We start from the raw sequence: 21906 nt of genomic DNA, 5'->3' as shown, positions 1-21906 counted from the left end.
TCGGTGTTTTCCAGCGCGGCTCAAGGGGGCTTGAACGATCAAAGTTCCGAATGTAGCCTAGGTCACCAGGGACGATGGTGTGCTCTTTGACTTGAGTGTTGTCAGGGAAGGCGGCGGCAACCTGTGAACGACAAGAGAGTAGTGCAGACATCAAGGAAGCCAGGTAATCTGTCAGCATATTACTGTCAACATCAGTTATTTTCTTAGGCATAGGCGTACCCCACATATTCGGTGGTCTACCAAAAACCACTTCGTAAGGAGATAGGCCTTGTTAGAACTGGCTATTTCTGGTAGGCTAAGGCTGACGCCAAAGCCAGGCAGAAACCACCATTCTAGTCAGGGCAAGGAAGTCACACGCCAAGATAACCTCTGCTCACCCCCTTGGTAGCTTGGCACAAGCAGTAAGGCTAAACTCGGAGGCAATGTGTAAAGCATTTGCGCCAGCGCACAACAGCAACAACATACTAGGCACACCACAAGAGAGACTCCACACAAGGTTATTATAAAAATAACTTTTGTATTGTAAAAACACATCAGATAAAATCACACATATACATTGTGCCAACTGGCACGGGCAATATTCACAGGGATTATGCACACAAGACAGGGCCACATGGGCGCCTGTCAAAATCAGATATAGCACTCCTAGATAAAATGTAGAATATCAAATCACTTCTAGAATAAAGAATAAATGTAACATAAAATAATAATCACAAAGATAACAACCAGTAACCACTGGTAACAGGAACCAGGACCTTACTAGGACCACCTGTACTAAGAAAGAAGAACCACCTAAGTATCACACAGCATTAGGGGTCTAAGAAAGAATACGTTACTCATGATGCAATAAACCTACATTCAGAGGAGTAGAAAAGACAACCACCTAAGAATAACCACATTTAGGGGTACAGGAAAAGTACACATTACCCATGATGCAATAACCTACATGCAGAGGAGTAATAAAGAGAACCACCTAAGAATAAACACATTTAGGGGTATAAACCAGAACACCTTACCCATGATGCATGAACACATTCAGAGGAGTAATAAAGAGAAACACATGATGCCATAAACATTCAGAGGTGTTAAGAATAGAGCACATGATGCAATAAAATACATTCAGGGGTGCAGCGCAAGAAGACACATGATGACTAACCATTCAGAGGTGCAGCGCATGGAAAGGAAGACACATAATGCATAAACATTCAGAGGTGCCATAACATAAGTCAATAGCGCAAAAACACACAGTAGGCAATTACTATTAAAAGCATAGAAATCACATTGCGCCTAACTTACATAAGCCACCACCTGTGGCAGTCCCTAGGCCAACTGGCCTTGATGGGGCAAGGATGCCCTGTGTCCAATGTCAGGGCGCGCTGCCATGCAGCGCCAGTCCAAGAGTACAAAAAGCCTAAACGTGGCAGGTGCCCACAAAGTGCTGGGCACCTGGGCATCGCAATAAAATAAACTGCGACAGGGTCCTCAATGACCCGTGGGCGCAAACTGCGCCATGCTGGAGCCACACAGGCCCCCTCGAGCCTTCTCCTGGCTCTGGACAACGTTGGGGCGACCCGCTGCCAACTGGGGCCGCCCTGACTCTGTGTCTTTTCGACAAAAGGGCCCTCGAGCCTCGCGGGGCTCGTAAATCAAAAAGAAATGGCCCCCTAGAGCCTCTCTGGACTCATACACGTTGGGGCGACCCACTGCCAACCGGGGCCGCCCTTGAAGCCCTCATGGCTTCCCTCTGACCTGAAGCGCGAGCTCGCGCTACCGGGGGGGGGCGGGGCGGACACCGACAACGTGTCCCGGCGCCCCTCCCCTTCTCCGGCCCCACTCACCGGTCGGTCAGGTGCTCGCCGGTTCTCCTCCTCTGGCTCTCCCTCCAGTCGGGAAGCCTCGCGGTGGGGGCAGGCACCGGCAATGTGCCTCGCGCCCCCTCCGCTCGTGTCTGCAGGCCGCTCCTCTCGCTGCAGGGCTCCCTCCGCTCACGGGAGCCCTGCCGACCAGCCGCCATCACTCGTCCTTCTTCTCTCCCCCGGGCAGCTTCTCTCCTCTCGGGCTGCGGGGGCGGGACTTCCGGCCGGCCGCGCTGGGATTGGCCGGCCGGCCATCCACTTCCGGGTCGCTGCGGGCAGCGCAGCGGCCCTTCTCCTTTAGGCAGGCAGGCGGGGAGGCATTTTAAAATATCGGTAATACCGGCGTGGGCAGCCGAAGTTAGATAACAAGTAAGAATAAGCGAGGTGGGCACTCGCCAGGCTGGCAAAGCGCTCCTCAGCGCTAGAATCAAAAATAAAGCGCTCGAAAGCGCTATGGGCAATAAAGCGCTCCCAAAGCGCTAGAACAAAAAGTACAAAGGGTCCTTCCAGAAATGCAGCTCCACCATGCTGCACAAAGGTCCAGAGAGTCCCAGGGGGCAAAGCAAAGTCCCCCCCATCAGCCCAGCAAGGCAGAGGGGTCCCCCAGGAGTCCAGGAAAGTCCATCAGGTGCCCAGGGCTGGGCAGAGCCAGGGATTCCCCTGAGCTCAAGCAGCAGCAGCCCCTGGCAGATTCAATTTGAAAACAAGAACAATTTGGAAGGGGATACAACCCCTTTTTATACAGTGCAAAACCTTTGAAGTTCTTTGAAGTCCTTTGAAGCAGGCAGTGTGAGAACCAGCTGGACTGGTTTAGAGGGAAGTCCCCTTCAGTATCAGGGACAGAGGTGTCAGTCGCCCAGCGGGAGGTGGAGCCAGCTTTGTAGTTACACAGGAACAGCCCTTCACTATCAGGTGCCATCTCCTCCCACTTCCCTGGCAGCAGATGCTGCCTTTCATCCATGGGCTGACTCAGACAACCTCCTGGGCTCTCCAGCCCCTGTCATCCTCAAACCAGACAGTCAATCCACAAGCAGGCCCATGCACTCTGGGCCAGGCTCACCAGCCAATCACACGCTAGCACCAACGTGCACAAATATGCCAACTTCCAAAAGTAGGACTTCTAGACTAGACACAGCCATGCTGCATACATCATTTTGCAGCATTCATTCTCACGAGTTCTCTCATACCAAACTCGCCCCTGCACTCCCCACGCATCAGGAACTACCATGGGCATACAGATTCCCCATTCATTCCTATGGGAGGGCAGGTCACTCACCATTCATTCACAGAGAGCTCAAGCACTTTACACTGTACCACAGTGAAAAAGTGCGCAGAGGCCTAAAATCACCAACACCAGGTTCCATAAATAGGCTAGGAAAACGCAAAAAGTCTAGGGGTGAACCTGCCTAATGGGCCGGGTCCAACACAACCCCCTTCCAGCCAAAACGCAGGGTAGACCAATCACACCACTGATGGGCTTCACTGCTTTGGGCGACAAAACCACGGACACGGCCTCGCACAGCAGGGACACCGTCCAGTTTTGCGCCACTCTGAACCTACATGGTTTCCTCCAAATAATAACTCTCTGACTCAACTAGGGTACCCCACTGGTACACACTAGTCATCCACAGCCAAGACCAGGCCATAGGCCATCCAAATCACAGGTCCTAACTAATCCACAGAGTGGGGGGTAGTAACCCCTGGCACACAATAGCCATTCTCCACTCTCTCTCTCAGTGTAGCTACAACTACCACTGATCCAACAACCTAGGGACCATACCCTCAAGCTGACCAGAGGTCACGGAGAGAATGCCCCACCCTACCTCTACTTCTGGGTTTCCGCACCCTCACAGAAAAGCACTTCACCAGAACACAATTCTCCTACCAGATCAGGACCTCACTCCATCACTGGTCTACCACCTGGAAACTATTTCACTTCTGAGGTACAAAGCACACAGCACAGTTACTCTTCAAGCAGGTGGGGGGACACAGCACACAGCAAAGCCCCCTTTCCTCTACCTTGGTGGAAACAACAAACTGCAGGTGAGCCCCAGAACACACAGCAAGGGCAGCCCCCTCAGTCTCTTCAGCTGATCCACTTTGGTAGAGATTCCTCTTGACCTAGAAGTTTCCTAATCTCCCAACCTAAGATCTAAACCCTCAGGTTACACCGGGGTCAGAAGTAAGGACACCGTCCCTCTGCACCCCCTTCCAGTTCCAGTATGTCTCAGGCTAGACAGAGCACACGCCAGCGGCGTATCAGCGACACACTCTCCTCCAGTACTCCTTCTCAGGTCAGGCCACACCCCAACCCGGCTTTCCCCCCTCCTCGGGGAACGACCTCCAGAGGCCCCACAAATGGTCAAGCACTCTAGACAGTCAAATGCTCAGCGAGCCAGGACTTCTGCACCCTCCACTTAGGAGCGGTACTGCCCAACACTAGGACCGCCGGAGTTCTGGTTACAGACACTCCCCGTCCTCTAGACACAGGAAGATCCTCCTCAAATGACCTATGTACAGCTTAGGCCCCTGACCTGGCGCTCCCTTAAGGAACCCTCCAGGCCCTGAGATAAGGTTTCAGGCCAACGCGGGACACACCGTCCTACACTCACTCTGCCTCCACTGAGACAGGGCGTGAGCCCCTACACCCCTACCATACTACTGGGACCAAGCTGGGTTACACATGAACCTCTTCCCCTTTACAGGATCATCAGATACACAAGCCACTCCTTTTGGAACCACTCCCTAATGCCTCTGCAAAACATCTAGCACACCGCCAGACATCCACCTTCCTGTCCAGTGCCTCTGCAGGACCTCCTGCACACCACCAGAGGTACACCTCTCATGCAAGCTCTTTAACAAAAAGAAAACTCACACCAACTCCTCCAGTTCAGCACATCACTCATTCGCACACTCCCCCCCCTCGGACTGGTAAGGCAGTTTCCACCACCCCTGATCACTCAACCTGACCACACGTGACACAGGTACCAAACTCTGGGAGCGGGGAATGGGAATAAATACACTGGACACATTAAAGCTGCCACCACTGGATCCTACCACACTGGGGAATCCAGACACACACACTACACTCAGGGAACAACCACCCTCCTGAGCTAGTCATTTCTCCTCACACTCCCTCTCTTCCATCTACCCACACAGGGACAGGATTTGGGATTGGACACGGGACCCAGCAAGGGATTCCTAATCTATGGGAACCTCCCCCCTCTAATGGCGTCCCGCCCTGTCACTTTCTCTCATCTGCCACTAAACATAAAGTGCAGAAACACATTTGAAAATGACACTCTTGAGGAAAAAAATCAAAAACAATAATCCCAAACATGTGACTATCTGAAACAACAATTGTAGAGTTTTGTAATGTAGCCAGTTGTCGCTATGGCACTGCGCAAACACATGTCCAAAATCCGCACCGCTGACCAACAATGTTAGAACTGGCTATTTCTGGTAGGCTAAGGCTGACGCCAAAGCCAGGCAGAAACCACCATTCTAGTCAGGGCAAGGAAGTCACACGCCAAGATAACCTCTGCTCACCCCCTTGGTAGCTTGGCACAAGCAGTAAGGCTAAACTCGGAGGCAATGTGTAAAGCATTTGCGCCAGCGCACAACAGCAACAACATACTAGGCACACCACAAGAGAGACTCCACACAAGGTTATTATAAAAATAACTTTTGTATTGTAAAAACACATCAGATAAAATCACACATATACATTGTGCCAACTGGCACGGGCAATATTCACAGGGATTATGCACACAAGACAGGGCCACATGGGCGCCTGTCAAAATCAGATATAGCACTCCTAGATAAAATGTAGAATATCAAAACACTTCTAGAATAAAGAATAAATGTAACATAAAATAATAATCACAAAGATAACAACCAGTAACCACTGGTAACAGGAACCAGGACCTTACTAGGACCACCTGTACTAAGAAAGAAGAACCACCTAAGTATCACACAGCATTAGGGGTCTAAGAAAGAATACGTTACTCATGATGCAATAAACCTACATTCAGAGGAGTAGAAAAGACAACCACCTAAGAATAACCACATTTAGGGGTACAGGAAAAGAACACATTACACATGATGCAATAACCTACATGCAGAGGAGTAATAAAGAGAACCACCTAAGAATAAACACATTTAGGGGTATAAACCAGAACACCTTACCCATGATGCATGAACACATTCAGAGGAGTAATAAAGAGAAACACATGATGCCATAAACATTCAGAGGTGTTAAGAATAGAGCACATGATGCAATAAAATACATTCAGGGGTGCAGCGCAAGAAGACACATGATGACTAACCATTCAGAGGTGCAGCGCATGGAAAGGAAGACACATAATGCATAAACATTCAGAGGTGCCATAACATAAGTCAATAGCGCAAAAACACACAGTAGGCAATTACTATTAAAAGCATAGAAATCACATTGCGCCTAACTTACATAAGCCACCACCTGTGGCAGTCCCTAGGCCAACTGGCCTTGATGGGGCAAGGATGCCCTGTGTCCAATGTCAGGGCGCGCTGCCATGCAGCGCCAGTCCAAGAGTACAAAAAGCCTAAACGTGGCAGGTGCCCACAAAGTGCTGGGCACCTGGGCATCGCAATAAAATAAACTGCGACAGGGTCCTCACTGACCCGTGGGTGCAAACTGCGCCATGCTGGAGCCACACAGGCCCCCTCGAGCCTTCTCCTGGCTCTGGACAACGTTGGGGCGACCCGCTGCCAACTGGGGCCGCCCTGACTCTGTGTCTTTTCGACAAAAGGGCCCTCGAGCCTCGCGGGGCTCGTAAATCAAAAAGAAATGGCCCCCTAGAGCCTCTCTGGACTCATACACGTTGGGGCGACCCACTGCCAACCGGGGCCGCCCTTGAAGCCCTCATGGCTTCCCTCTGACCTGAAGCGCGAGCTCGCGCTACCGGGGGGGCGGGGCGGACACCGACAACGTGTCCCGGCGCCCCTCCCCTTCTCCGGCCCCACTCACCGGTCGGTCAGGTGCTCGCCGGTTCTCCTCCTCTGGCTCTCCCTCCAGTCGGGAAGCCTCGCGGTGGGGGCAGGCACCGGCAATGTGCCTCGCGCCCCCTCCGCTCGTGTCTGCAGGCCGCTCCTCTCGCTGCAGGGCTCCCTCCGCTCACGGGAGCCCTGCCGACCAGCCGCCATCACTCGTCCTTCTTCTCTCCCCCGGGCAGCTTCTCTCCTCTCGGGCTGCGGGGGCGGGACTTCCGGCCGGCCGCGCTGGGATTGGCCGGCCGGCCATCCACTTCCGGGTCGCTGCGGGCAGCGCAGCGGCCCTTCTCCTTTAGGCAGGCAGGCGGGGAGGCATTTTAAAATATCGGTAATACCGGCGTGGGCAGCCGAAGTTAGATAACAAGTAAGAATAAGCGAGGTGGGCACTCGCCAGGCTGGCAAAGCGCTCCTCAGCGCTAGAATCAAAAATAAAGAGCTCGAAAGCGCTATGGGCAATAAAGCGCTCCCAAAGCGCTAGAACAAAAAGTACAAAGGGTCCTTCCAGAAATGCAGCTCCACCATGCTGCACAAAGGTCCAGAGAGTCCCAGGGGGCAAAGCAAAGTCCCCCCCATCAGCCCAGCAAGGCAGAGGGGTCCCCCAGGAGTCCAGGAAAGTCCATCAGGTGCCCAGGGCTGGGCAGAGCCAGGGATTCCCCTGAGCTCAAGCAGCAGCAGCCCCTGGCAGATTCAAGTTGAAAACAAGAACAATTTGGAAGGGGATACAACCCCTTTTTATACAGTGCAAAACCTTTGAAGTTCTTTGAAGTCCTTTGAAGCAGGCAGTGTGAGAACCAGCTGGACTGGTTTAGAGGGAAGTCCCCTTCAGTATCAGGGACAGAGGTGTCAGTCGCCCAGCGGGAGGTGGAGCCAGCTTTGTAGTTACACAGGAACAGCCCTTCACTATCAGGTGCCATCTCCTCCCACTTCCCTGGCAGCAGATGCTGCCTTTCATCCATGGGCTGACTCAGACAACCTCCTGGGCTCTCCAGCCCCTGTCATCCTCAAACCAGACAGTCAATCCACAAGCAGGCCCATGCACTCTGGGCCAGGCTCACCAGCCAATCACACGCTAGCACCAACGTGCACAAATATGCCAACTTCCAAAAGTAGGACTTCTAGACTAGACACAGCCATGCTGCATACATCATTTTGCAGCATTCATTCTCACGAGTTCTCTCATACCAAACTCGCCCCTGCACTCCCCACGCATCAGGAACTACCATGGGCATACAGATTCCCCATTCATTCCTATGGGAGGGCAGGTCACTCACCATTCATTCACAGAGAGCTCAAGCACTTTACACTGTACCACAGTGAAAAAGTGCGCAGAGGCCTAAAATCACCAACACCAGGTTCCATAAATAGGCTAGGAAAACGCAAAAAGTCTAGGGGTGAACCTGCCTAATGGGCCGGGTCCAACAGGCCTGTTCTGGAATGAGCTACCATACGCATGTAAAAGAGGGCAACCGGCAAGGCTACCATCCAATCCACGCCTTTTTCTGCACAAACTTTTGCTAATTTCGTTTTAAGTGTCTGATTATGGCGCTCGACAAGTCCAGCTGCTTCAGGGTGTCGTACACAATGAAATTTCCACTGATAACCTAACAGAATGGATACTTGTTTCATTAATTCAGAGGAAAAGGGCTGGCCATTATCTGAGTACACGACACGGGGCAATCCATATTGAGGAAAAAACTCACGCACCAGTTGCCTGGCGGTGGTCACTGCAGTATAATCTGGGACTGGGTACGCTTCTGTCCATCTAGATAGTGCACATACAACTACCAGGACATACTTGTAACCTCTACATCTGTCCATCTGGATATAATCCATCTGGAGGACTTCAAAAGGATGGTCAGGAGGATGAAATCCGCCTTGTTCCACCGGGATGCCTTTGCCTGGATTGAACTGGCAACAGATCATACAGGTATGTACTTTCTGTTTCGCTGCTGCACGTAGGTGCTTGTTAAAACAGATATTCTGTAAGCTGTCTAGCATTGCCTTTTCTCCTAAGTGTGCTGGACTATGTGCTGTGTTTATGATGACTTGTACCATAGAGTCTGGGAGAAACCATGTAGCTTTGCTTTTAGTCATCCAACCTTGGTCAGTCTGGACCCCTCCTTGTTCAGTCCATTTCTTTATTTCGTCTGGAGTGGCATGTGTCTGTATGTCGAGTACATCTTGTGAAGGATCCCTGACTGTCATGTGTTTTGTCAGTAATGGCACCTCTGTCTTTGTCGTGTTTGTTGGTGTCTGAGCTGTCAGCTTAGCTGTTCGGTCTGCCAGGTCATTACCCTGGGAAATGGTGTCTGTAACTTTGGTATGTGCTTTGCATTTCAGGACAGCTATGGCTGTAGGCAGATGTATTGCTTCTAACAGAGCCTGAATGAGTGGACCGTGTTGAATTTTAGCCCCATGAGAGGTTAAGAAACCTCTCTCCTTCCATAACACTCCATAATCATGAACAACCCCGAATGCATACTGTGAGTCTGTATATATGTTCACTTTCAAGTTCTTGGCTCTTTTGCAGGCTTGTGTCAGAGCGATGAGCTCTGCTGCTTGTGCTGACAATGTGTCTATTCTCTGTGTCTCTATGACTTCAGTAGCAGTGGTCACGGCATATGCGGCCACTAACTCTCCTGTGCTTGTTCTCATGCATGAACCATCAACATAAAATGTCAGGTCAGGGTCTGGCAGTGCAATGTCTGTCAGGTCTTGTCTTGGTTTCGTCACTGTATTTATTACTTCCACACAGTCATGTGGTGCAGTGTCTACTGTGCTTGAGGGCAAGAGTGTAGCAGGGTTGAGAATATTGCATCTGATCTCTATGTGTGGCTGAAATAACGTCAGTTCATATCCTGTCAGTCTCGCTACAGTCAAGTGCTGTGTCTGTGTCCTGTTCAAAAGAACGTCCACTGCGTGTGGTACCTGTACTGTCAGAGGGTGTCCTAACACTATGGAATCACTCTGTCTTATAGCTAGGGCTGTTGCTGCAACTGATTTCAGGCACGCAGGCAGAGCCTGGGCCACTGGGTCTAGTGTAATAGAAAAATAAGTACAAGGCTTGTGTTTTCCTGCTTGATCTTGTGTGAGGACAGATAATGCTGTTCCATCTCGTTCAGTGACAAAAAGCGTAAACGATTTGCTGTAACAAGGAGTCGCTAAAACTGGTGCTTGACATAAAGCTCTTTTTAATTCTTCAAATGCCAATGTATGTTCTTGTGTCCAAGGGAGGACAGTCGAAGACACTGCCTCCTGTGTTGTCAACTGTATGAGTGGTTTGGATAGATAAGCATACTGAGGAATCCATTGTCTGCAATATGAAGTGAGGCCAATGAAGGCCCGTACTTCCTTTTGTGTCTTGGGCTGTGAAAGGTTAGCAATTAACTGAATGCGTTCTTGTGTCAGCTGTCTACCCCTCTTGGACAGCAAGTGTCCAAGGTACACCACTTGCTGTGCACAGAATTGCAACTTCGAAGGGGACACTTTGTGCCCCTTGTCTGCCAGAAAGTGTAAAACTGTCAGTGATGCATTTTCGCAGTCTGGTTCTGATCGTGCTGTAATTAAGATGTTGTCTACATACTGGAGCAGTGCAGTGTTGGTAGGCATATGAATACTGTCCAGCTGTCTTTTTAATGCTTGGCTGTAAATGCTAGGACTTTCTGTAAAACCTTGAAGAGCTCTCGTAAATTTGAAGCTGCGTCCATTTAAACTGAATCCGAAGAGGTACTGGCTATCTGGATGAATTGGAACACTAAAGAAGGCATTCTTCAAGTCAATTACAGTGAAGAACGTTGCCTCAGAATCAATAGTAGTCAGTAATGAAGAAATGTCTGGGACCACTGGGTATTGCGGGACTATACATTTGTTCAATTCTCGAAGGTCAATAACTAGTCTGTAAACAGGTGGTGCATTTGGGTCTGTTCGTTTAAGAATAGGGATGACAGGTGAATTACATACATTTGAGTCAGTCTCCACTACCACTCCTTGTGCAATGAGCTCGTCAACAATTTTCAGCAAGGCCACTACGGCATCAGGTGGTAACTTGTATTGTCGGATACGTGGTAGTACTACTCCTGTCTTGAGAGTGACACGGTGTGGTGTAATGGGCATGTAACCTACGTCAGTCGGACCTTGTGCCCATAGATGCTGTGGTACAGTCTGGAGTCTGTGGTCAAAATCCTTTAACACATAATGTCCCTTAAAATCACGTAAGAACAGTCGCACTCCTTCCGGAGAACAACATATAACTGCCCCTAGTTCTTTCAATGTCTTTATACCAACCAAGTTTTCTGGACATGACTTAGTAAGTAGCAAGTCTGTGGTACGTGACAATGGACCAACTCCTAGGGAAGCTGGTTCCGATACTTCATTAACAATAGGCTTTCCTGAAAATCCCAGGGAAACATTCTGTGAGCCTGAAAGGGGTGCCCCTGGAACCTCGTCATGACTGATGGTAGTTCTGCTTGCCCCTGTGTCAATCAGAAATTTTCTGTCCTTTCCCAATACACGACTATGTACATAGGGACCCTCTTGATCTACAGGCACCTCAATAAGGGGCAAGCCAACTTCTCTCTCTAGGCTGTTTCATGAGAACTGTTGGTATTCTGGATAATCTGACTGCGTGTACTGGTACATTTGTGTCGGGGCAGTAACAGGTGGCGGTGGGAGTGGTAAGGTCGCTACTGTCTGGTTTGTGTTCTGTGGGGTGCTATTCTGCCTTGGAACATGTGGTCGTTCTTTTGTCTTGCCTGTAGCTATATTGTGTTTCAGGACAGCACAATCTTTTACAAAGTGACCTGGCTGTTTGCAATAATTACAATTCCCAGTAACAAGTGTCGTGCCTTTTTTGTTCGCATTGGCTGGTACCGTTTGGGCAACCAGCACTTTCATTTTTGTATCTTTCATGCGTCTCTTTTCATGATCCTGTTACTCTCTAATTCTGTTCTGGTGATATTGTAACATTTGCAACATTTGTGAAGGGCTATTTGCTTGCCAAGTACTCTCAACCTTCAGTACTCTATTCTTGATCTGGGGTAAGGAATTCTCTACTAATTTGCTCACGAAAAGATGTGGATATGACTCGCTACTGGGCTTAAGGCCACTATTAATAGAAAAACATTTCTCGAATCTAGAATAGAAATCACTTGTGTCCTCGTCTTGTTTCTGTTTACAGGCTGATATAGCATCCCAATCTTCCTTTTTAGTAATCAATAGTCTCGGAAAAACCTGTATCAGGAGTTCAGGTAGTTCTCTAGCTTTTTCCCCAAGACCAAAACCCGGGTGCCGGCCTTTATCCTCTGCTTCTAATACTGCCCAACTTATCTTTTTCTCTCCCACCTCCCAGTCTTTTTCCTTAAGTTTTTCGTAAATACCAGCAGGCAACAGTACTTTCAATAACTTTATAATATCAGCGTACGTGTAATCTCCGATGCGGAGAATGTCTTTTAATTCTCGGTGAAACCCCCCCGGGTCTTTATCATGGCAGGACAACATCTTTTTCATTTCCAGTATTTCTATTTTTGTCAAGGGTGTGTAAACATACACTCGTTGAAGCTCACCCGCTTCATTTTTGACGGGATGCACCTCTCGTAGGGGATTCTGTCTGTCTATGTACAAGTTCTTTCTGTCGTGGTGTGGGGCAGGAAGCAGACATGTGGTCAGGGAAGTCAAGTACTTATGTCGTTGGTCCAGAATGACATTAATTAAATCAGTTCCTAGGCCGGTCCATCTGTCTAGAAGTATATCGTCCAGTAATTTATACAAGGGACCGGGATCAGAATATCGATTCTCGTATAACATGATCAAATGTTGAACCATGTAAATACCAGCCAAATGCTGTTCGTTCGGTGGAAGGCTCAAGAAAGTCTGGGCTACTATATCACTGTTATATATGTTAGAATTGGACACCCATTGGACGGCTGACCGGACCAATTCCTGTTCGTGTGGAGTGTGGGGTCTCTCGCTCTCTACCCGTCGTTTCAGAGCTTTTTCGGTAGCTTGGAATAGATTTTCAAGGGAAAATCTTTCTTTTATCGCATGTCCCTGTTTACGGTAGTCGAGACACTTGGGCCTGTCAAACTGTCGCGCCTTGCCTACGTAATTTATTTTGTCCTTTTCCTCGTTTTCTGGGTCAACATCTTCCGATGATGACTCATACTGCCCGTCAGACTCTTCCTTGTGTATTTCTATAATCGCCTTTCGTATTTTCTTGTACATACATTCTGTCTGTCCCTGTCTATCATGCCGACCGGCAGCTATGTTGTCACTCCAATCCATCAAAACTTTCTTTACCTCTCTGTCTGGTTGATCTTGTTCCCTGAGCAGACAGTTAATCAAAAAACGTAAAATCATGTTCTTAACATCCACCTTTCTTTGTTCCATGGCATCTTCTATACTCTCGGGTCCCTTGCCAGTTCTAATGAAATCGTATATTTTATCTAGGTGGTCCTTCATGCCTGGTAATGTGATCAAATAATCGACGGCGTGTCTTAATCTTAGTGAATACACGAGCATTGCACCTTCTCCTGGTACTGGATCGTATATGCAACGTGGGATCGTTACACCTACATACTTAAATGGTGTTGATGTCAGTTGTGGCGTACATGGTGGCCCTAGCCCTAACGGTGTTCGTGTCGCTGGCGGAGTTCGTGGCGTTTGCGATGGCCCCGTCGGTGTTCGTGACATTGGCGGTGACCCCCCTCCCACTGCCCCGGTCCCTACGTCGTCTTTCACGATCTGCTGGAGCGGAAACTGTTGGAGCTGAGCCGCTGGTGGGGGCGGAGGGAACTCTGCGTTCACATAGTCTGGTGCGGGCTCCTCTAGATAGGAGGAAATAAAAGCCTCAGCTGCTGTCGGCTTCGCTCTACGTACTCTAAAGGGTACTGGTGGTGGTGGCAACTTACTGGGTACTTCTGAGGGGGTCGCTTTAGCTAGTTCTTCTGAGAGGACGGGATAAATACCAGCAACGAGGGCATTTCTTTCTCTTTCAGCCTGTTCTGCCTTGACACGTTCCCCCTCCTCCCGCAGTTCTTTTTCTTTGGCTTTTTCCGCTGCTTGTTTACTTCTCTCTGCTTGGTGGAATTCTTTCTCTGCTCTCCTATGTGACTCTTTACGCCATAACTCAATGGCATCTTTCTGAGACGGTCTTACTTTCCTTTTCCACAGCGCTTTCTCTACTTTCATAATGCATTCAGAATCCCATGTTCCTGAAGCAGGCCATCTGTACTTTTCCTCTAAATCCTTCGTGTAATCTACCCATAAGTCTAAAAACAATATGGCATCTAGCCCATGCTTGTTGTACATGAAATGTCCAGGTGTGTCTCTAGGCGGGACGGGAACTGACTCCTCGAGTATCCCTTTCCTGGTCCCTATCTGACGTAGTTTCGAAAACAGTGGCATGTTGGAACTGTCTTAACGGAAAACACAATATACACCAAAATAGACTGACTGAAACAACCATTCACACTACAACATTAAAACACTAAAACAGATACATTCTAACTAATACATGGAAAAAAACATGAACTCGAAAACAGTTTAACTTTATGCACTGGGATTCAGTACAGCCATACCGGTCTCATAAAGAGACACGTCTTTACCGGGCCCACCGAAATGGACACGTCTTTACCGTGCCTGTGTGAACAGACACGTCTTTACCGAGTTCAAATAAATGAACCCGTCTTGAACTTTATGCGTCCCTTATAACGGTACTCACCGGGAAGCAGAACTTGAAGGCCTCGGAAACTTGGTACAGCGTGAACTCGATACTGCGATACTGCGATACTGCGGTGCTGCGCATGTGCCTCGAAACAGGTGGGCCTCTGGATGCCTCGGACCTTGCTCTCTCACGGCTTGGGCTCTGGTCAGGATGATCCGCAATCCTCACCGCCTCGTGTGGATGCCTGGTCGCAGTCCGTCCTCCTCGTGGGCCTGAGGGAGTAAGCAGGAAGACCTGCTGGCGTGTACACTTTGAAGTCCGTCACGGCTGAAAAAGGGGGCAAGGGCTGGACCTACATCACCGGCGCGTGGGGAAGGGGACTAGTCCCTATTCGGGCGCCAGATTCTGTGGTAAATAAAATATTACCCTGTCGGAATTTCTATACTTAAACAAAGGGTCATGCATATAATGAGAGGCAGAGTCCGTGGTGTCCGATTCAAAAGGGCTTTATTTCAGTAACTCGAGTTAAGGGAGAATCGGGTTCCATCACCACAAAGGTTCAGGAAGGGTCTTCTGAACTTTATTCACAGAGTACATTATTTATACATTAAACATACATTACGTTGCATAGAGAAGGCGGAGCGCTCCAGGCGGAGCAAGTGAAAGAGAGAGATAAGAGCACATGGGCGTGCAAAAGGGCGTGTAAGAAGGCGTACACGTGGGCGTTCACTTGAGGAGTCATAGGTGGGTAGATACATGGAGGGGGTCTGCGTGGTCAGCTGGAACCTTTACCCTACTTGTGTGCGCCACTTGGTCATGACGTGCAATTGACGTGTAACTGGGGAAAGCTAACTTTCATTCTAGCAGAGAAGCCTTGAGTGTCAGGACGACCTGTACATCTAATATTATCTGATATCTTAAGTTTGGAGGATGTATTATCTGAAATAAAGGTCGCTTGAGCAAAGGTTGCTCATCACTAAAAGCCAGTGTGTGCATATATTTCTTCGTGCATTGCGTGGGGGGCCATGGGCTTTCTATGGATGCGAGCTCTGCAAATCACTTAAACGGAGACAGAAAGGCTGGGCTCTCTCTGTGGACGGGTTCTGTTTACCTTCTTCACTAAGCAGGAATGTGTTTCTGTGGAGCAGAGCAGATAACTGTTAGCAAAATACTGTCTTGGCAGGCCAGGCTGGGCCCCTCTTGGCTGAGCAGAAAGTATGCGAGAGGTCAGGGATGCATAGCTGAACTGCAGCTTTCAGAGTGTCTGGAGGCATGGAGCCTGAATTCGGGTCCTGGCTCGGCTGAGCAACAAAACGGGTTCATCTCGACTTTTAAACGTGCACCATGCAATTACATTGGCAACATGGGCAACATAGGCCTCGGTACAGAATTAACGTTTCTTTTATGGAAGGCTTGGTAACTGACACTCTAATATGGGACGGAAATGCAGAGGCATTATTATTACAGGCCTGAGAGGGAAAATGCATGGGTGACATGAACATATACTAGACGTGGGGTACATGCAGGGGACACATTGGCCACGTAAAATTTCTATTTCCTCAAAGCACACGCCTGCGGTCTTTTTAGCGTGTGTCTTGAAGGAAAGGTCCTGCTCCAACCACACCCCCAAGCTCTTGATCTCCTGTTTGGGGGTGGGTGCCGCTCCCAGACAGCTGGGCCAGCTGCTTGGTGATAAGGAGGGAGGAGAGTTCCCCAACATCATCAGTTCCGTTTTTGAGCTGTTAAGTTTGAGTGCTGAGCTACACATCCACGTGAAGATCTTAGCCAAACACGTGTGCAGCCGGTCGGGATGGTAAGCCGACTGGGGAAGCCCTACCACCAACTGAGTATCATCAGCGTAGCTGATGATCTTGATACCCAGAGGCAGTACCACACTCTCCAGAGGGGCCATGTAAATGTTAAATAAAGTAGGGCTCAGCGATGAGCCCTGTGGCACACCACACTGGAAAGGGACCGATGATGACTTCTCGTGGCCTTCCCACACCTCAAACATCCGGCCTTCCAAAAAGGAAGCAAACCACTTCAGGGCCATCCCGGAGACCCCCACCCCCGACAGCCGTTGGAGAAGCACCTGATGGTCTACGGTGTCAAATGCAGCACTCAGGTCCAGGAGGATCACTGCCACCGATCCCCCTGAACCCCAAAATGCTCCTGGCATTCTCCACGACTGCCAGCATGGCAGTGTCGGTCCCCTGACCGGGGCGAAAGCCCGTTTGGGAATCACCCAGAAGGGAGTTGGACTCCAGAAAGCCCGATAGGCGACTATTCACCAACTTCTCCGCCACCTTGCGAAGGCCGGGCAGCAGGCCTTAGCAAGCCATGCCAATGGGACCATTTTTTATGGGGAAGGGGTTCACGGACCCTCTCCCCAAGTTCCTTTGGGACTTGGGGACCCCATCCCCTGGGGCATTTGATTTGAGGTTGGGGTGCATGGCCCTTTCCCTAAGCCACTTAAGGACCTGGGAACCTCATATCCCTAGGTCTTCTTTTTAAGGGGAAGGGGCATGTGGTCTCTCGCCTCAAGCCACTAAGGGCCCAGAGATCCCATCCTTCAGTCCTTTGTCTTAATTGAGAGGATGGTGGCATATGGACCCCCTCTTTGAGATAACAGTGGCCAAGGGGACCCCACCTCTGAAGCCAAAACATATTTGTTAAGTGGAGGGGGTGCATGACCCCCTCCCCAAGTGACAATGGGCCCTCATTGCGCTTGATTAATGCATATTTGTTTAGGGGATGGGGCATATGGCCCCTATCACAGAGCCGCAAGGGTCTCATCAACCCCATTGGCTGGACCCTCACACTGTGTGCATAAGTGTCTGGTCCTCACCCTGGCACCCACCTAATAGTATGTTGGCGGCCACGGGGAAGCCCCATGACCCACATGACTCTTCCAGCGCCCTGCATATACACACCCTGGGTGCTGTGGGAGCCAGAATTGCTCTCACCCAGTGGGAGTAGCATCTTTGATGCTGCCACCAGGTGGGAGCAATGTGAGTTTCTCGGGAAGAGCACTGGCAGAAAAACAAATGTTTGCTCCCACCCGACTGGAGCATTTTTTATAGATCCCGCCAAGTGGGAGCAGACATACCTTCCCTGCCCATGTTCATGCAAGTAGGAAAAGCTTGTCTGCTCCCACCCAGTGGGAGCTTTAAAAATGCTCCCACCAGGTGGGAGTAGATATGTTTCTCGTCCTTCTCAATTGCACATAGGGAAATTACTGTGTCCGGCGTGGGTTCCCTAGGGCACTGTAACTGAGCTGGGCCTGGGGACTGGAATCCGAGGGCTTTTACAAGTTTGGATGGGGGCTGTGATTTTAGATTGGCCCCATGGGAGGGGGCCTTATCGAAGCTTGGGGAGGGGCTGCTCACTGCCCCCTCCCCTTTTTAATCATGAAGGCCCAGAGGTTCGTGCAGCATCAGGGTGTGGGTTCATGCTCACCCTTCCCTTTACAAAGGGATTTGACCCTTAGGGATGCTCTCCCTGGGGCTTACTGAGGCTCCTGGAGGGGGGTTGCACACCCCCTTCCTCTTTGTTTTGATGATGGCCATTGGAGATTGGGTCGCTGGGGCCTCCCAGAGGCACAGGGAGAGGGGCCACGTGCCCCCTCACCAAAATTATATTTTCATCCGCTCCCCACCAGGCACTAGGCTACCCGGGGTGGGGGTTTATTGCAGTAGTGGATGAGTTTGCACTTTTAACAAAAAAATGCGCCACAGATTCGTGGATGCCTAACACATTTGTGGAAAAGGTTTAAAAACAAAAGGTTTTTGAGACCCTCCACATCAGGTCTAAGGAGTCAGTGTATCCCTACTTTGCCCCATTTTGTCTTATTTTTAAACTTTTCTTCAGGACTCAGGACTGAGGTCTAAGTTCTAAGATGGCTGCCACCTCATATGTGGTGGCAGCCAATCATATCTCAACTTCAGATCAGTCGGCCCTGCAGATTCTCTGCGGATTAAAATATACAAAGTTATTAAGCCTTAAATGCTCAATAAGCACTGAAAGAATATACACCAAATCACAAAAAGCACGCTTTCTGGACCACGATCTAGCTTTCTGCCAAGGTTGGTGTAATTCTGAATAGCAGTTTGTGCAGTATCATAATATTCCAAGAACAGTCCAATAAACAGCATGTTTCTGCAAGCGTCACCCCAGCCACTACAAAATGTTTCCTTACGAAAAAACAAATCGAGGTTATCTTAAAAAGTATGATATGTTTTGAGGTTTTGTATTTTAATAGTGAAAAGAAGATGGATCTATTGATTTTCAATGCATATTAGCAGTATGCAATCATGAATTATGTTGCTGCAATATATTGCGTAGGGTAAGATTTAACATTCAGCAACTCAAAAATGTAAGATGTTTGTAGCTATGGCGTTTTAAAATATATACTCTTAACATGAATTGTAGATATAATTAATAGAAGCAAGAGCCAATATTTTTGTAAATTAAAGCCCCAGATACAAGTTTCATTCTTCCTGAGCTCTACAGTGGAGCACAGCAGGTACTGAGCTCTAAACATATTTGCAGAGTGCTTTTATAACTGTCCAACAAACAGCCTGTTACTGCAAGGATCATCCCCCCACTGCAAACAGTTTCAAATAGAACCACTCAAAACAGGACTGGCACACAATAGCCTTCCGCTGTGAATTTCAAGTGAAGCCAGCCTCAGTAGCCATCCCAGTACAATCTGTGGTCCATCTTTGAAAAGTTGCAGTTCATCCATTGGAGCAAAACTTGATAACTTTTTTTCAAATATTGCATTTTGCTGAGCCCCAGGCCCATGTTTCGGTCTTTAGGAGCAATTTGATAGGGCACAGCAGGTAATGAGTGCCAAATTTGTTTGCGGCATAACTTTCAAAGACATGTGCCTTCTTAACTGTCCAGCAAACAGCATGTAACTACAAAGGTTATCCCTCTCTGGTGCGAGCTATTGGTCTGCCAACCATTTTATCCTAAACAGCTACCATGTTTCTGCAATAAAAACAAAACTGGAACTGACCAATTGCCTTCAGCTTTAACTTGCAAGGCCCTTCCAGTGCAGTCCAGTCAATGTGGTCTATGTTTGAAAAGTTGCAGTTCTTCCGATTGAGCAAACAATTATTAACTGGTAATTTCTTTCAAATATTTCAGTTTTTCTAAGACTAGACATGTGTTTCACTCATGAGCTCTTTGGTGAAGCAGAGCAGGTATTAAGTGCCAAAACTCTTTGTAGCATAACATACAAAAAACAGTGCTTTCGTAACTGTCCAACAAACTGCATGTTACTGCAAAGGTCTTTCCCCTCTGGTGTGCGCCATTGGCTCTGGGAACCATTTGATGTGACAGCTTCCGTGTGACTGCACTAAAAACTGTACTGGTACTCGCCAATAGAGTTCAACTGAAGCCAAACTCAGTAGCTATCCCGGTGCCTTTTAGTCAATCTGGTCCATCTTTGCAAAGTTTCAGTTCTTCATGAGATCTTCCATGGAGCACAGTATCTATAGAGGACCAAACTTGTTTGCAGCATAACATTGAAAGATTCATTTCTTCTTAACTGTTCATCAAAAACACCATGTTGCTGCATGGGTCATCCCCCTCAGGTGTGAGTGGTGCAGTATGGCACCCCCTGTAGTACCATGATACCTCAACTGCAGCACCCAAAAACATTTAAAAAATATAGATCAGATCCTACAGTCTTTGCGCTACAGATATCTCCGGTGACGACCGATAATGCGAGATCTGCGCTTCGTGTTTCAGCAATGACAGTCTGCCGTGATCACCAGCGAGAAGCTCCAGCAATGACTGTCCACAACTGCAGACCTGATCTACATGCTACAACACTGACCATCCGTGATGCTCTCCTTGCTGCTCGTGCCCTCTTCCACCTCAAACTGGACTCTTCACCTTGGGCTTTAATAAGGTAACTTTATCAGAGGGACTGACCTTGTCCCTGTATTAGCTCATGCTCTAGCTCAGTGAATGTGAATTTAAAGGTATTTATAGAGTGCACAGTTACTCAAGAGTGTCCTGGTGCTATACCGTCATGGAAAGAGACAGACACAGAAGGGGATCACAGAGAGAAAAGCCATGTCTTAAGCTTTTTCTTAAAACCGGCTACAGCCTTTGTTTGACGCAAGTCAAAAAGGAGCTTGTTCCACCATACAGAGCAGAGGAAGGAAAAGGAACAACCTCCTACAGTGGACAAATGAACCTTAGGGACCTTGGACAGATGAATACCAGCTGAGAGTAAAACTCCTAGCAGAAAGATAGTCAGGTCCAGAATGATGGAGAGCCCTATGCCTTAAGAGTTCTACTTTAAAAGAATCAGTTTTCCAATGGGAAGCCAATGCTAATTGCGCATATGATAGGAAATATGTTCCCATTGTTGGAAGCCCAGAACCAATTGTGCTACTGCATTGTGAACAACCTGAAGTCTATTCAGGAGCTATTTTGGTGACCCTGCATATAATGCATTAGCATAGTCCAATCTGGACATCACCAGGGCAATTCCCTCAGTAATCTTCAATGAAAAATATAAAGAATTGCAGAATTTTTTTTGCAATAAACAAGATGCCAAAACAAACACCAACCACTGTGATAATTTGATTATGAAATGACATTTTACTGTCAAGATTGATCCACAGGATGTGTACAACATCAGCTTGGTTGTCTGTGAAGGTGCCACTGTAGGCCAGTGAACATCGAAGTTTAGGACAACGGTATGCCCAAAACTAAGACCCTCTGTCTTCTCTGTGTTGCATTTTCAAATGTGCATATCAACCATTGAAAAACAGCAGAGAGACAAGGCTGAATGACATATGAATTAATGGAAGCCCCCTTGCTGAAGGTAAGGAGGATCTGGGTGTCATCGGCATAGAAAATAATCTTAGCCTTAATGATTCGACTAACTTAGTCAAGGGGGATAAGACGATGTTAAACATAGTGGGACTGAGTGCAGAGCCCTGAGGGACACTGCCTGACACCTTTCGACTGACAGAAGAGTAGGGGGTAGCCACACCTCCTGACACCTGTTCTCAAGAAAGGACTCAAGTTCCTGTCAGCTCCAGGCAGTCCAGTCAGTCTGAACCTATGGCTTTCCCACTGTTTAGCACAATTAGATTACTGTGAGCAGTGCTTTCAGATGTTAGGCACTATACTAACAAAAAACTTTGAAATTTCATATGTCCGGTTCTACAGATTGGATTTTTGTTGTTCTGGCATCATTTTATTTATTACATTTTGGTGGTTTCATTTTTTTACTATTGGACTACTTTACACATTGCTTCTTAAGACTGATTTTTTTTCTGCCAACCTACCAAAGGGTTAATCACAGGATAAATTAGTGACTTTTGTGGT

This window comes from Lissotriton vulgaris, chromosome 7 (assembly GCF_964263255.1).
Source record: "Lissotriton vulgaris chromosome 7, aLisVul1.2, whole genome shotgun sequence".
NCBI classification, from domain to species: Eukaryota; Metazoa; Chordata; class Amphibia; order Caudata; family Salamandridae; genus Lissotriton; species Lissotriton vulgaris.
Note: the sequence above shows the minus strand (reverse complement) of the source record.